Source organism: Neovison vison, chromosome 3 (genome assembly GCF_020171115.1).
Source record: "Neovison vison isolate M4711 chromosome 3, ASM_NN_V1, whole genome shotgun sequence".
In the NCBI taxonomy this organism is placed as follows: Eukaryota; Metazoa; Chordata; class Mammalia; order Carnivora; family Mustelidae; genus Neogale; species Neogale vison.
Window position 1 is genome coordinate 159,593,240 of NC_058093.1, and position 15,642 is coordinate 159,608,881.

Genomic DNA, 15,642 nt, shown 5'->3' on the forward strand with positions numbered 1-15,642 from the left:
TAAAGAAAAAAACTCACAAATCAGATGTCTTCAAAATTAAAAATACCATCTTTGAAAAATATTTCCAGTAAGAAAATGAAAAGATGGGCCACAGACTGGGGAAAATATCTGCAAGTAACATATTGGATAAAAGACTTGTATCTGCAACACATGAAGAACTCTCAAAACTCAAAAGAAAAAACAAAAATAGGAAATAATTATAACTAACAAAATATAAAGTAACAGAAAACAGGCAATCCCATTTAAAATTGGCAAAAGATGTTAACAGCCATGTCACCCAAAGGAGAGAGGCAGATGGAAAATAAGCACATAAAAAGATATTCAACATCATTAGTCATTCAGTAAATGCAAATTAAACCCCAAAAGAATACCACTACCCACCTATCAGGATAGCAAGAACTGAACAGACTAACCGTATCGAGAATTACAAAGGATGTGGATGAACTAGACTCATATTCACACAATAGTGGTGGGGATGAAAAATTGTAAACCCCTTTGGAAGAGTTAGTAGTGTCAAACATACACCTATTTTATGATTCAATACTTCCCTCTTAAGGATTTACCATTCAGAAATGAAAGTACTTGGACACAAAGTTCACAGCGAAAACACTTGGACACAAATGTTCACAACAGCTTTACTTTGGAAAGTCCAGAACTGGAACCATCCAAATGTCTGCCAAATTGTGGTATATCCATATATCAGCGTGCTCCTCAGCACAAGGGGGACTGAAATATAAATAACACGTGACCTGCATGAATTTCAAAACAATTATGCTGAGTGAAAGGTAATAAAAGAAGACCTACTACATGATCCGACTGATACACACTTAGAGAGAATACAAACTAATCTACAGTGACAGAAAAAGCTCAGTGGCTGCCTAGGGAACGGATGGGGAGTTGGGGATAAAAGGAATTAACACGAGGAAAGTTTCTGGGGGTGGGGGACATAGCTCACTATTTTGACTGCGGTGGTGGTTTCAAGAGTGTATACGTAAGTCAAAATGTTTTACATTGCACGTTTTAAATGTGCACAGTTTATCGTAGGTCAACTCAACTCGAGTGGTTTTGAAATATCTATGGTTGCACCTAACAAAAGAGAAAATGAAATATTCTACAAAACGAAAAGGAAACAATGGCATAACAAGTGCAGTCTCCTCAGGGAGTCAGCCAGAAGCTTCTTGCAGTTTCAGAAATCTTTGCCCTCACAGAGCTAAACAAGGTGCCTGGCGAACTGTCAATTTTCAATGGATGGTTGGCTCAGTAAATGAACAAACCTTAAACACTCATCAAACTCAAATATCACTCCTCCACATTCTTTTTTTTACTCCAAGCCGAGCTCAGGAACACCCACTTGGTGAATGGAACCGTCTCCCTGGGTGCCCCCCACACTGGGCTTCTGCGGGGGCTGCCAAGTCCCCACAGGGAGGAAAGAACACACGCTGTGTAAACCCACCAGCAGAGGGCCAGCTCCCACAAGTGTTACTTCCCTTGCTGAACCTTTTTCTCACTCTCTCCTTTTCTGTCCTGTATGTTTACGGGGGATAAATGTCCAAGGTCTTCACCCCTGGTTTCAAAATTAGACCATTTAAACTGTTAGGAATCTACCTCACAGAGAGAAAAACAAAACACAGTGATATTCTCTTCGACCTTTGATTGTTCTCCTCTAAGCCTTTGGCTGTTGTGTTTTGAAACAATAATCCTAAAGAGAGTGAAGGGAAGGGAGAGGCTCTCTCCCAGCACAGTCACTGCATCAGACCTTGGACTTCCCCTGTGCAATGGACCAGCTCCTGGACAGCCAGGGGCTTGGCCTTTCCTTGTCCATATTCTCCTGTGCCCTCTGTCCCCACGAGGATACCACTCCCCTCCAGTGTCACTCTGTGTCTATAGGCAGGGGTGGGGGCAAGGAGGCCAGGGTGAAGGCTGTCCCCAGGAGACAGTTTGGGGCAGGCAGGGGTCAGCTCTGTGAGATGGTACTTGCTTTGAATTTCTATACCGATTTCCCCATAAACAACAACAACAACAACAGAAAGAACAGAAGCCCTAAGTGAGTCAGCATTTGAGACCCTGCATGAAGCAGGTATGCAGTGGCGTGGCTTACTTCTTCGTGCCCTTTATTGGATGTCTCCTGCAACACCCAATAAATATGACACCAAACGCACTGGGCGTAGTAGAGACATCAGTGCGTAAGCAAATACATCCATGTTCCACGGTTAGGAATCGACCCCATGGTTAGCAAAGCAAAACAAAACCATATTCTCATCTTCCTTGGGTTGTTCTTCTGTAAACCTTGCCTATCATGTTGTGAAACAATCATCTTGCAGAGAGAGCCTCAAGTCCAAGTTAAAAACAGCCCACTTCATCCTGAAAGAGAAAAACCTGAACTCTCCTTAATGAACATTCCAGCCCACCCACTCCTCTCCCTTCCTGCTGCCTGACTGGGAACACGGGGGACGTCCTTGAGTTGCTCATGAATCTGACTCTAAAGCAAACAACAGACGGACATCTGAAAAAACGCTTTGCTCCTCAGACAGTCATTCTCTGTGAAAGGCACCAACGCTGAAACTCACACCCACCAGCACACACGTGGTGAAAGTTGCTTTGGGGGCTGCCCGGGGTCAGGTTTTTTTTTTTTTTTTTTTTTTTCTAATAAAATATCACACCTTTGCAGTGCAAATGACAGGAGCTGGTGCAAAGAAACAGAAAACTGTAATAAATACACAGATGTGAAATAAAAACACCCCCAAAGCCACCAGGAGCCTGCACCACTAAGTAGAGCCTCGGTTAGTAAGTAAGCAATGCTCATTTGTAGTAACACCAAACGCAGAGGATTAGCAGAAACGTTTGAAGGTGAAATGGGGTGGAATGACAGCCTAGGGAAATGCACCCTGAAAGGGATTTCTTCTGCCCGCACACCTACAAAATTTAGCGCCAGCCCTGATTTCTCCGGGAGGAACAGCCTGCCATGACACTCGGATTCCAGACAGATTTCACGCTGGTTGCGCTCCGGAGAGCAAGCCTGTATTGCACGTGGAGGGCCTCTCCCAGGAGCTGGTTCTCAGCAGTTCCTTCCAAGCAAGCAGCTCAGTGCTCTGATAGTTGCACGGGCGTGAAATTCCTTTAAAACAGCTTTTTTTTTTTTTTTTTTTAAGTCAAAGTAGCAGTTGTTTTTTTTTTTTTTTTTTAAAAAGAGAGCTGCATCAAGTTTTTACCCATTTCTACATGTCAAAGAAGCAACAGTTCATTTCAACCTTGACTTGAGAGAGAACCAAACACTAACATCTCCCAAATCCTCTGCTTACTACGTCAGCCTGGCCCTCTCGCGCCGCTGAGAAGCTCTTCCTACAATGGTGTCTTCCTAATATAAAGCATGAGCCATGCCGAGGGAAAGGCATTTCCCCCCACTCATCAAAAACACAGATAACATACATACACACAGAGAAACACAGAAATTGTTTCCAGGACCTAAAAACATTTCATGATAAACATCCCTGAGCACTGGTTGCAAAGGATTTAGGAATTTATTTCAAATGCCTTAAGCCACCTTTTTTTTTTTTTTTTTTTTTTTAATATTGGGTGCCAATGAACCTCCAGCTTGCTCCATTCTTCTGGTGACATGTCACCTCTACAGAGAGGCTTTGTTTGTCCACAATATGTAATATAAAGCCTGCCCACCTCACCTCTCCGCTACCTTCCATCCCAGAGCCCCACTTTATCTTTCTTCACAACGATTGTAACCACCTATAATCATGACATTCATATGTTCTTGTCCATCTCCTTGGCCAGAGTGGGAAGTCCCATGAGGCAGGGCCACGTACAGCTCAACATTGTGTACCCTGGTCCTGGCTCCATGGGGACAAAACGAACGTTGGTTGACCCAAGTGAGAAGAGAAGGGTGGGAAAACAGGCTGGGCAGGGGAGAATTCTAAGTTCTCAAGTGTCAAGTAAACGTCTGCCTTAGTAACTCTAACGTCGTTCTAAGATAGACAACACTGAGGTAATCTGCAACCACGCTTCATTGCATCCTCATGGGGACCCTTGGTTGACAGGATTATTAGCCTGGTTTTAGAGAGGAGAAAACTAGAAAGTTATTTTGCCCAAAACTTAAATCGAAGAAATGCCAACTTCTGAAGAGACTTTCGTCTAATTTTTAAGTTGAAATTATCTACAAATTATCCTTTCAGGGGTTTCTACAAAGCTGGAAAAGTGCCCACCACTCTGTTCAAAGAACCGCCTGGGGAAGATGCTAAGGTAGGAGGAGACATGTCTGAGAGGTTCAGCAGGAAAGGGGCAAGCTCGCTTGGCTCCCAAGCCCCAACTTGTCTACCCACACTCACCTGGTTTTTAGGTTTCCTCCAAAACACATTTACTGCTCCACAGCCCTGGTTGGTTCTCCTTGGTTTTTTCGGTCTGGGGCCAACTTTTCAGCTTGCCAAAACTTTTTCACGTCCAGAGGCACTAGGGTAGCCAGTAACTGTGACTGGTCACTGGGGCGTCTGCAGCCACCCCAACCTCCGATGACTCAGTTGCCCAGGCACCTCACGGCAAGAGCTGACTTGAGACGTGACCTGATTCATGGGGCCGGGAGATGCCTGGGCTTTGGCCCCAACTAATAAAGCACTTACCCATGGACCAGATGCAATTAAATGAGAAGCAAACAAGGAAAAGTAAAAAGGAAAGTCAACACGTGATAAGCAAGCAAGGGAGACTCCTCACCAATCACATCGCACGAGCGAGCTGGGGGTAGCATTGCAACGAGGAACATGTATGGGGACACAGGGCAGGGAGTCTGTGCTAGCATCTGGTAGTGATTCTACAAACCTACATCTCTCCTTAGAGAAGAATATGGTCAGGAAGAGCCTTTCTTCCAGGGTGACACCCCACCTGCTCTAATATTCAATACAATACTCAATATAATGCTCTAATATTCAATACAGTTCAATACAATAATACTGCATAAATAAATACACGGATCTATCTCTCCAGAGAATAGCCAGAGAATTTCTCATTTACACGGTGTATTTAATGAACACCTATTATGTGCCTGAAACCCACGAAAAGACTTTAACATAATTTTATGTTTAGCATGAAGATTTAATTCACTACAGCTATACTGGAACCCCTCCTCTTGCCATGGAGAGTGAAACTTGGGTTTGAGCCATGAAGTGCCCAGTTTTCATCACGGAGATAACTGGAAGAGATCAGAAGCATGATCTTTTTCCATAAACATTCTCGTTTTAAGAAGTAGAACTGGTTTTGAAACACCAGCACTGACAATATAACGAAATATTATTTAAAGGGTAGAGAGAGAGCAAGCTTTGAGAACAAGCACATTGTTCCGTTCAATGCCTTCCTCCATGGCACTCAGCAGGACCTCACCTTCGTGCTGACACATCATTCCTGTTTCTTAACCTCCACTCAAGTCCCTAATGAGTGGCTGGATTCCTATGTCTTCTGAAAGTTAGCCCAGCGTGGCTCACAAAAATCTTTTGAGCATTTAGAAACTTCAAAAATGTTTTCTTTTGCTCACCCTGGGTAGACGAACCAATTAGAGATTCTTCTTGGCTCCAAAGGCTGTTACCCTGAGTGCTCTGAACTTTCCTCCCTGGACATAAACAGGAAACGTACACATGTGATGGCACATGGCCCAACCAGGGTGTGAAGGAAAACATCATGCAATTAATTACTTGATCACAGATTTCTCTGCTGGTGGATTTCTCTAAAGGGAAATGTACTAGTCACGGTTCTCCTGAGAAACAGAACCAAAAGGATGGATGGATACATGGATACACACACACACACACACACACACAGAGTTATTTTAAGGAATTGGCTCGTGCAACTGTAGAAGCCAGCAAATTCAAAATCTGCAGGGTGACCTGGCAGTCCAAAGACGTAAGAAGAATCAATGCTATAGTTCAAATCTGAAGGCCACCTGCTACAAAATTTCCTCTTGCTTAAAGGAGATCAGTCTTTTGTTCTTTCCAGGCCTTCAACTAATAGGATGAGGCCCACCCATATTGAGAAGGGCAACCTGCTTTCTTAAAGTCCACTGACTTAAATATTAATCTCATTCACAAACACCCTCACAGAAACATCCAGAGTGATGTCTGACCACTTATCTGGGCACGGTGGCCTTGCCAAGTTGACATATAAAATTAACCAGCACAGGGGGCTAATGTACTCCCCTGTCCCTCCTCCTCACTTTGTTTGTTCTTCCAGTTACATAGTGTTTTTTATTTTGTTTTGTTTTTTAAATACAGGAATATGTCTCCTGTAATACCGATGCCCCTAGTAACCGTGAGGCTTTATACACTATCTTTGACAACTTCGACATTTCTCCCTTTACAAAGGAACTCACGCAAATCTCAAGGTCAAGAATTTTCTCTTCTAAACATACCATTTTTTTCTTTGAGAAAAAAAAAAAAAAACTTTTGAAAACAAACCAAAAAAAAAAAAGTGCTTTAAGGCAGAATGTAGATTTTCCCGGCATAATTCTTTTTCAGCCAATTTATTCTGGGACAAAGATGGCCATTCAGGATGCACCACATGTATTTATAGCAGATAAAAGGGTAAATGTCAAAGCCAAGAAACCTGATACAGAATACTCAATGAAACTGTGTGGCCTTTCCTTTAACTTCTTGTTATTTTCAGGAACTATTAGTGTGAAACAGCTGTCTATGATTTTTCTTAGAATTACCAAAAAACTAAGGCTAATTTTTTAAATGCTTAAAAATGAAAATAAACTGAAGAGATGGGAGTCTAGAAAAGAGATCAAGGCACCTCCACCCCTGCCTGCCTACCCACCCTGGCATCTGAGGGTTGAAAGCACGTTAACCATGGAAGTCATGACAGGTTGTACTTCCTGTTTGGGCTTGAGCTCTGATCCTTCTAATTTTCACAGGGCATCTGTCTTCATAAAAAGGCAAGGATGGTACTAACTTTACAAAAGACTGTGGGGTAACCCATTAAATCAGCCTCATTATAAATAGCTCTTCTATCCATGGTACATCAGCCTTTTAACTCCAGCATTATAAACTGGAATCCAAGTTCCCATTTGTGAAACCTCTTTGATGTGGGGCTGAGGAGGACTGGACCAGCCAGCGTGGATATTTCCTGGGAGCCTTCAGATGCTAGCACAGATCTCGTACCTCTCCCTCCGGCTAGTGCGCCAGTAAAAGATCCTTTATAAGCATAGACTTTGGTTATCTGAAGATCTCCAAGTACTTAAAAGAAAGGGCATTAATTTCTCAGGATTCTCAAGGGGGATAACCTGAAGACTTAGCTCAGTTCAGTTTGGAGGTCCAGTTTCAACTGTGCTCCGTAAAGAGGCACAGGAGAGCAAATGCCAGCTTTAAAAAGGTTAAACTTTAAAAAGGTTTTAGGAAACTTTGGACCCAGAATCTCAACCATGTAACAAGTTTCCTACTATCCTAATGTCCTGGGGCTAGTTCCATATTTTACTGACTATCCGATTAACTTCCCGTGTTACTTGGAATGAATAAACACACATACATCTCTATCTTGTTTCAGATTTCTGACTGCTAAAATGGAAAGCAAAACAATCAACTCACAGCAACATTTCCTACAATAATCTCCTTCGGAAGAGCAGCATTAAGAGGAAAAGAAACCAAACAGAACTAAACACACTTCCTTTTGGTAAGGACAAGCCAGCCTTGAAGAGGGTGGGGGGGACGGAGAGGCCAAGGGAAGGGGCACAGAATTAAGTGTGCTGTGCACTGATGTGAGGCCTGTTGACAGAAATGCCAGATGGAGTGACCAGGGGGCAGGATTTGGGATGAGGACACTTTCCCTGAAAGGTGCTCTCCAGCCAGCCAGCCCTTCCTGTCCTTCCTTCGTACAATTCTCCTTCCTCCTGCACTCCCTCCAGCCCCCCTCCCTTATGCCTGCTTAAATCCTTGCGTACAACTCAGTAAAAAGAACTCAGGGGAGAGCAGGCCTGGACAGAGCAACGTCAAATATATTACCTCAGACACATTAACTTGATTTAATCAGCAAGACCCACCAAGTCTCCAGGTCCAACTGGCACCATGAACATCCTTCTGCCCAAGCGCACCAGTCTATGAAAGCCCTACCTCCAGTAACCCCAAATTCTGCTATGAGGGTGCCTGCTCGAACCACAGATGATCTTTGTTCTAGCAACTACCTACACTTGGGGCCTTTGCGGTTCTGGGAGTTATTCTGAAAAGAAGAAATGTTGATGGAGATTATACTCGGCTGCTCTGTGCACTGACAACTGCAAATAGCATTGGGTACGGTTGCCTCAGACTCCTATCTTCACCACTATCCCTGGAACCTGGCCAGATTGGACGTATTGGAGATGCAGAATATTCTTCCTTTCTCAGGGGCCCTACAAACCTGCCTAACATTTCGGGGCCAACTCCACCCCATGCCTGCAGTCCTGTGTGTGTCATCGAGGAATCTGCTTTGATCTGTGGAAAGCGTGCTTGTTGGAGCAACATAATGAAAGGGCTTATTATTTAAATGTAGGCTACATGAAGCCAGAGGCAGCAGAGAACATTCTGCAGGGCTTCTCTTTGTTGAGGTCCAAGCTTCACAGGGATGTATACAGCTGCACCTCCATCACCACCCATCAGAACTAGGCCTCTGCCCAAGATCAGCCCGTTTTGATTCGCTATGGCTCTCTGTTCTTGGGGTCCATTAACAAGCACGTCACCCTCAGTGAATCCAGACGTTCCTACTTTGGAGCCAGTATCTCAACAGGACCAAAAATAATCCCAGAAAATTATGTTTTGATTTTCTCAGCCTAGTGGAGACAGATCTGTGACCCCTTTGTCATTTGGTCACCCCTGATTCTGCCCACCGGTGATGGATTTCATTATTCACAACTGCCCACAGCCTTGGTGTGCCATAGAAAGACACCATGGAGTCCTCACCACCGTCACCACCTGGACAGCATTGCCGGCGGATGTTCCCTGAGCCTCTGCTCACCAGCAGAGCTGTTTGAGTCGTGGGAGAGCTGGAGCCTGTCTACCTCTCTGGCCGGTGACCAGGTTTCCTTACACTGAGCCCCAATCCCACTCCAGATACACACCACCCAGTCCCTGGCAGGGGATCTGGCCTCAGGGCCTACCCACAGCACAACTCTGTGTCTTTTGTATCTGTGACCCATTCAGATCAAGTCCCAGCAGGCTCTCCCTTGGCAAGCCTTGTCTGGGTTCCCTCAACTGCTCCTCAGGTCCTGGATTCCAGCCAGCCTCAAGATAGGGCCTCATCAGTATGACAGCCTGAAGACGGTCGTGTCCCTTTATCAGACACGACAAATTCATCGACGCAGCAGCCCACGCTGCTTGTGGGTGATCTCGGCACCGGGTGGGGGGCACGGAGGGGCCTATTAGAACAGCTAAGTCACAGATCATGCCCACTGCTCTTTTTTGTTCTTAACTTTTTATTCTGAAAAAGACATACCCAGAAAATTACAAAGGTAGTACAGATACTCTTCACCAGCTTCCCCCAATGGTTATGTTCTCTGTAACTACAGCGCAACATCAAAGCCACAGGTGTCCCGTGGGTATGACGTGTGTGGAGTCCCGTATCATTTTATTACATGTGCAAGTGTGTGTACTGCCACCGGGGTCGGGATAAAGAACTACTCCATTGCTGCAAAGATCCCCTTGGGCAACCCCCTACATGGACGCTTTCACACCCTTACCCCAATACCAGCATCTCCAACCCCATCTTTCATCTTGGTAATAGTATTGTTTCAAGAATATTACATACAGTGTGTTAACTTTTAGGATTGGCTTTTTTTTTTTAAGATTTTATTTATTTATTTGACAGAGAGAAAGCACAAATAGGGGAAGCAGCAGGCTCCCTGCTAAGCAGGGATCCCGATGTGGGGCTCGATCCCAGGACCTTGGGATCATGACCTGAGCCGAAGGTAGACACTTAACGGACTGAGCCCCCCAGGCGCCCCAAGGATTGGCTTTCTATAATCAGCATAATGCCCTTGAGATCCATCCCAATGGTATGTGCTCATGGTTCATTCTTTTTTTTTTTTAAGTGCTGAGCTGTATGCCATGGTAGGGACGCACCACAGATGGTGTAACTACTCACCTACTGAAGGACAAACCTACTGGTTTACTCAATCTTCTTATTAATAATTTCTTCCTTCTGCTTGTTTTATGTTCATTTTGCTCAAGTTTTTGGAGGTGGGAACATAGGATATTCATCTGAGACTCTTCTTCCTTTCTAACACCAACATGTAGTTCTACAACTTTCCCTTTCACCCTGTGTTTCTTACATCCCACAAGTTTTGAGAGCTGCATTTTCATTTTGTAACTCAATTCGGTACATATTTTTTTATTCCCCTTGCCTGTGATCCGTGGCCCTCGTAGAAGGATGTTGTTCAATTTCCAAGGCTTTGGAGATTCTCCTGCTATCCCTCAGTCACTGAATTCTACTATGATTCCATTCCAGTTGGGAGAACACTGCAGGTCTGGCTTCACTTCCTGTAAGTTTGTTGAGTTTAATTTACGACTCTGTCCATGGTCTGTCATGCTGTACATTTCACAGGCCGTTGAAAAGCTTGCATATTCTGTTCTTCCTGGTTGAAGTGCACTGTAAATGTTTGACGATATAATTGCATTCTTCTGTATCCTTGCTGATTTCTATTTGTTCAATTGATTGTTGAGGAAAGGGTAATCAGGTCTCATACTAACCACAGATTGTCTATTTTCCCTTCAATTTTATCAGTTTTTGCTTCACTTCTTCCATAGCTCTGTTGTTTCTCGCATGGACATTTAGGACTGCTGTGCCTTCCGGGTACACCAAGCTTCTCATCCTTATATAATATCCTTCTCTGTCTCTGGTCATTTTCTTTGCCTTGTTTCAATGGAATAACAGTAAAAGTCCTAACTATGCACTTGGTCTTCAACTCCAACAAGGAGAAGGGCAAGCCCTTCACTTCCGCCCAATAAGTGTAAATGTCTGGATTCCCTGTGTGGTCTCCACTAACTCCTGGGGGTGGGACACTCCCACTGCCAGAAAGAGTTACATGTCTCAGCTCCCCATCTGAGAATAGCGTGGTGACCATAAGGAGACGAGATGTGATAGTGGAGAAAGAAACCTCAAGCAACAGTTTGACATGATGAAAATGGGGATGCCAAGAAAGCTGGAGCCCTTGGAGTCCTTGGCCCACAGCAAGTGTGAATGATGGGGAGTTCCCAAAGACCTCAAATGCCAGAGCCCCCTCCCTGAAGCGAAAGCATAATGGGGGTGGGGAAGGGGAGTTGATCTCGTATCTACAGTGAAGACAAGCCAGCCTGACCATCCAAAGGACCCAACAAACCCAAGGCAACCCAGAGGCTAACCCCAACATCGCAAGCAGGCAGGGTGAACAGAAGCCATGGCTTTAAAACAAGGCAGGTGAAGGAGGGTGAGGGGCCTGTCCTTCGGGGAAACCAAGGCCATGTCAGATTTTAGTCATGGGTAAACATTTTAATCAAGTCCCTCTCGAATTCTGTAAGTTTCCCTTTCTCTACTTTTGTTTTTCTTATTTTTTAACTGTTATTTCTAGAAAAGATTCCATATGAAAAATTACACTATTTTAGCTGAACTAAGGGGAAAAGGGGGACTATTTCTGGGCATTTGTGTTGGGGCCAGGATCGCTAGCAGAATTCATGTGTCCTGTCTAGCCCAGTGTGATGCTGTCTCTACGCAGCAAAAAGCAGATAGGAGTGTGGGAACAAGGCCTTCCCTCCTTCTGCTGCTTTGATCCCCACCAGTATGCTACGCAGACTCTCTCTGCCTCCAGCAGGGAGTCTGCGCTCTGGACAGCTTCTCAGCCCAGTGGCTGAAGTCACAGAGGCGCATGCAGGGCCAGCACCAGGCCTAGATAGAGCAATCCTGCGGGGAGCCGACTGTGCATACAGGAGAAAGAGCTCTGGGAGGGACCCCTGTCCAAGCCCATTCCAAAATGTCTAAGGGGGCCCAGCGGGGCACTGACTCCCAGCATTCCGTTTTTCTTAACGATGCGAAGTCACCAGGACTTATTTGTAAAGTTAAACAAACACACAGAGCAATGGTTTACAATCAAAGTGTCCTAAACTTTAAAGTCCATTCAGTTTTAAGAAAATTGTATTTGTGCGTAAGGCCAGACAGTTAGTTACTGTGACCCCATTCACAAGGAAGAGGAATGGACTTTCAAAGCAAATCATCTGTATAAATCAAAGTTGGCCAACGACAGCCCATGGGCCAAATCCAAGACGCCACCTGCTTTTGAATAGCTTGTAAGCTAAGAACAGTTTTGTGCAGAGAAACATGGCCAATCTGATGATAGAAAACACTAATTTTTAACCTCAGTTAACGGAAATGCTATCTCCCCCTCCAAAATTCTATTTGTATCATTAGCAGACCTGAGTGATAAGAACACTGTAATCATTGATTATATTTGAACTTAGTCAGTAAAATGTCTGTAAATATTTGCTTTCTCCATCATCACAGAAGTGCCTATTCAATGTTTTCAGTATCAGTATCCAAGAGACAATGTTTTGTCTCTTGGTCTGCAGTGCCTAAAATGTCTTCTTCCCCATACAGAAACAGCTGGCTATCTCTGGCACGAATTAATAATATAAATAAATAGCAAAAAATAAGTCTGAAATACTGTTAAGGTTATCCTAAGAACAAAATGTATGAATTTTAAGTCATTACCCATTCCCTATAGCATAATTAAGCAGCACTCAATGTGCCTAAGGGACTCTAACTTAAAAAGTAACAAGTATATTCCTTCCTGCATACATTTTTAGAGAGAATCTTCAGCAGGCTCCAAACCCAGCACAGAGCCCTATGCAGGGCTTGATCTCATAACCCTGAGATCATGACTTGAGCCAAAATCAAGAGTGAGAGGCTTAATCAGCTAAGCCACCCAGGCAACCCCGAAGTACAATATGTTGAACCATCTCTAACCCAGACTTTTTCTAAGGGTCCTTCTGTTTTCAGACAAAGCTGATTAAACTGATTCCAGTGAAATGCATGCATGCCTCACTGACCCACATTTTTTATTTCTGATGACCTTCAAGTATTCAGCCCTCAGATTAACCCCAAAAAGTGGTTGTGGTAGGGAGAAAGGCATCAGATTAACCCAAAAAAGTGGTTGTGGTAGGGAGAAGACAAAGCATGGGGAGGGAGAGGAAGCAGCGAGCTAGAGAGTGGCTTCTGCCGGCCAGACATCACCCTGGCCTCACAGGCTCTGGGGGAGGCAGGCTGAGAACCCCTGGTCCAGGGACTCATTCTGGTTCTTCTCATCTGGCATAAGGTCTCCAGCAGACAGCACAAAGTTTTCACTCCTGGAGATTGAAAACTGCACGTGTAACTTACTTCACCAATTTACTGAGCCTTGCCTATTAGCTCACAGCCCAGTACCCCGGGCCAGTCTGCTTTGGTAATGGCTAAGTTTTTTTGTAACACTGATAGTTTTCAATCTGAAAACATGGGCTTCCTAGGGGAGCAATGAAGTACATTTGGAAGGAGCAAATGGGGCAAGTTTGTAAAACAAAAACCCAAGAAGAAAAACATGATAAAGACATCAAAGCGGCCCAGTGGCCCAGTAGGGTCTCCGGGCCTCCCCGCCCCTACGGTGGGTAAACTTGAACAGATGGTCCTGGGTGTTTTGAAGGGCCTTCTAAGGACAGCAAATTCCACAGTCAAGTAAAAGCTAGACCTTGGAGTTTGCAAATTAGCACCAGGGAAACAAGCCCCTCTCTCATCCTGGGAGGTGTCTTAGGAACCACCTGGCCTAATGGAGCTTTGAAAAACAGGGTAACGGTGAAGGTACTTGGGGTAACTTCAAAGGTACTAGTCAACAAGAAAAACCCAAGGCAACTAGATAGGCAGATGCTTCATTTCTAAAGCACACTAACAAAATGCCACCACTCTCGTATCCCCCCCCTTTTTTTTTGAAGGTTTTATTTGCAAGAGAGCGAGCAAGAGAGAAAGCACAAGTGGGGGGAGGGGCAGAGGGAGCCGATGACTCCCTGCTAAGCAGGGAATCCTATGCAGGGCTCGATCCCAGGACCCTCAGATCTTGACCTGAGCCAAAGGCAGACGTTTAACTGACTGAGCCATCCAGGCGCCCCTAAACTTCCACCTTTATGGTCATCCTGGGTGGACACCAATCCCTCTCAGGGTCAGCTGCAGGAATGTCCCTTCCTCCCATCAAGCTGGGGTCTGGGGCCTGCCCTGTCTCCAACCGCTGGCCATGAAAGGCTGCCTGCCTTTCGCCCCGTGGAAGCGGCAGCTCAGTGGCGAGCCCAGGTGGACAGTCCACACATGCCCTGACCTAGCTGCGGCTCCGTCTGCTCCTGCGGCCCTGAGGAGTGCAGACGGCTGTCTCTGGACATCCGAAGGGCTGCCACTGGATAGGGGATTCAAGTGGCTGTCTGTGTCACATCCAGGGCCAACAGGAGGATACCTTGAAGGCTCAGACTCCAGGAAGGAGGGACTTCAGTCCTCAAAAATGTCCAAAACGGGGTTGTCACCGACTCCAGGGTGTTAAGTTTCTTCACTGGAGGTAGGAGACCCACCAGTCATGGAGGGAAATTAATTCCGAGGACCGTGTAATCTTGGTGTTCTTAATACTAATGAGGAACCTATTTCTCAACGACATAAACGCATTTTAGAGATCACACTGTTCAGGTTTCCCCTCCCCCACTCCTGTCCTGTCTCCAGAGGGTAGTCCAGACACAGCCTCGGTTCTCTCAGTAACTACAACAGCAGGTGGTCTTCCTAGTAGACCTCTGGGAGGGGGCTGGCCACCAAATGCTCAGTCCCACTCACCTATATCATTATCAGTTTCGTTCCTTGTGACATCATCTGAAGACCAACAACAAGACCCTCAGAACTTTGCAGGAGCCCCTGAGCGTGTAACAACAGCTCACAGCCCTGAGCTCCATCCCTGTGGCCCCATGGAGCCCCCGCTAATGGTCTACCTGAAGGCGAACACTTCTGGACAGGGGCTATTCCCACAGCCTGCCTCCGGAAGAACAGGCACTTTGTAAACATCTGAGGAAAGGCAGGCCAGCCTCTGAGACGTGGCCAGAGCTCCGTCTTCCGTCCCTGCCCTGTCCCTTCTGCCAGACGTGCCAGGAGTAGGGTGGGCTTCTCTATAGCCCTCACTAGGTGCTGGGATGAATTCAGTGCATCACACGCCCGCCTTCACTCAACCGGATAGCAAGCTATAAAGGAAATACATGTGCTATCCCATTTAGAGAGGAAGAAACTAGCCCTTGGAGAATTTCCTGGTAGTCAAATCTGGCTGTCTACATTCTGCAAGTTGCCCAACTCAAGCCCTCAGGTCTCATGAGTGTTTCAGTTTCCTTTGATGAAGCACCAGCATTCCCACCTCCTCTGTGACCACAAGTACCCCGAGTAGAGACCCATTCTCCTCCGTAACCCGGTGACCCCAGGCATCTGCCCACAGGCAGCCAGGACAGCCCCATCCTGAGTCTCCTCTTGCATCTCTCACCATTTCTTTCCTGCTCGCTCACAGCATCTGCTTTCTCCTTGTGCCTCTGAGGGCTGGAGTTGCCAAGCTGTGCCCTCGGCCCCAGCTCTCACTGTAGAGCACTGCACACGCACTTCCTGTTCACACTTGGGCCCGACGAT

The 15,642-nt window shown here is 45.6% G+C and overlaps 1 protein-coding gene across 6 annotated transcripts in view; it reads right to left on the reverse strand.

The window, feature by feature from the left end:
* The window catches only part of FHOD3 (formin homology 2 domain containing 3), a 456,738-nt gene that overhangs the window by 216,096 nt on the left and 225,000 nt on the right, over positions 1 to 15,642 (reverse strand). The window contains exon 1 of one of the 6 annotated variants that reach the window (XM_044243142.1): positions 4,335 to 4,446. The exons of the other annotated variants lie outside the window; for them this stretch is intronic. The gene's annotated coding sequence lies outside the window, so the exon portion shown is untranslated. Of the gene's footprint in view, positions 1 to 4,334; positions 4,447 to 15,642 lie in introns of those variants that run through there. 6 annotated transcript variants of the gene reach the window in all.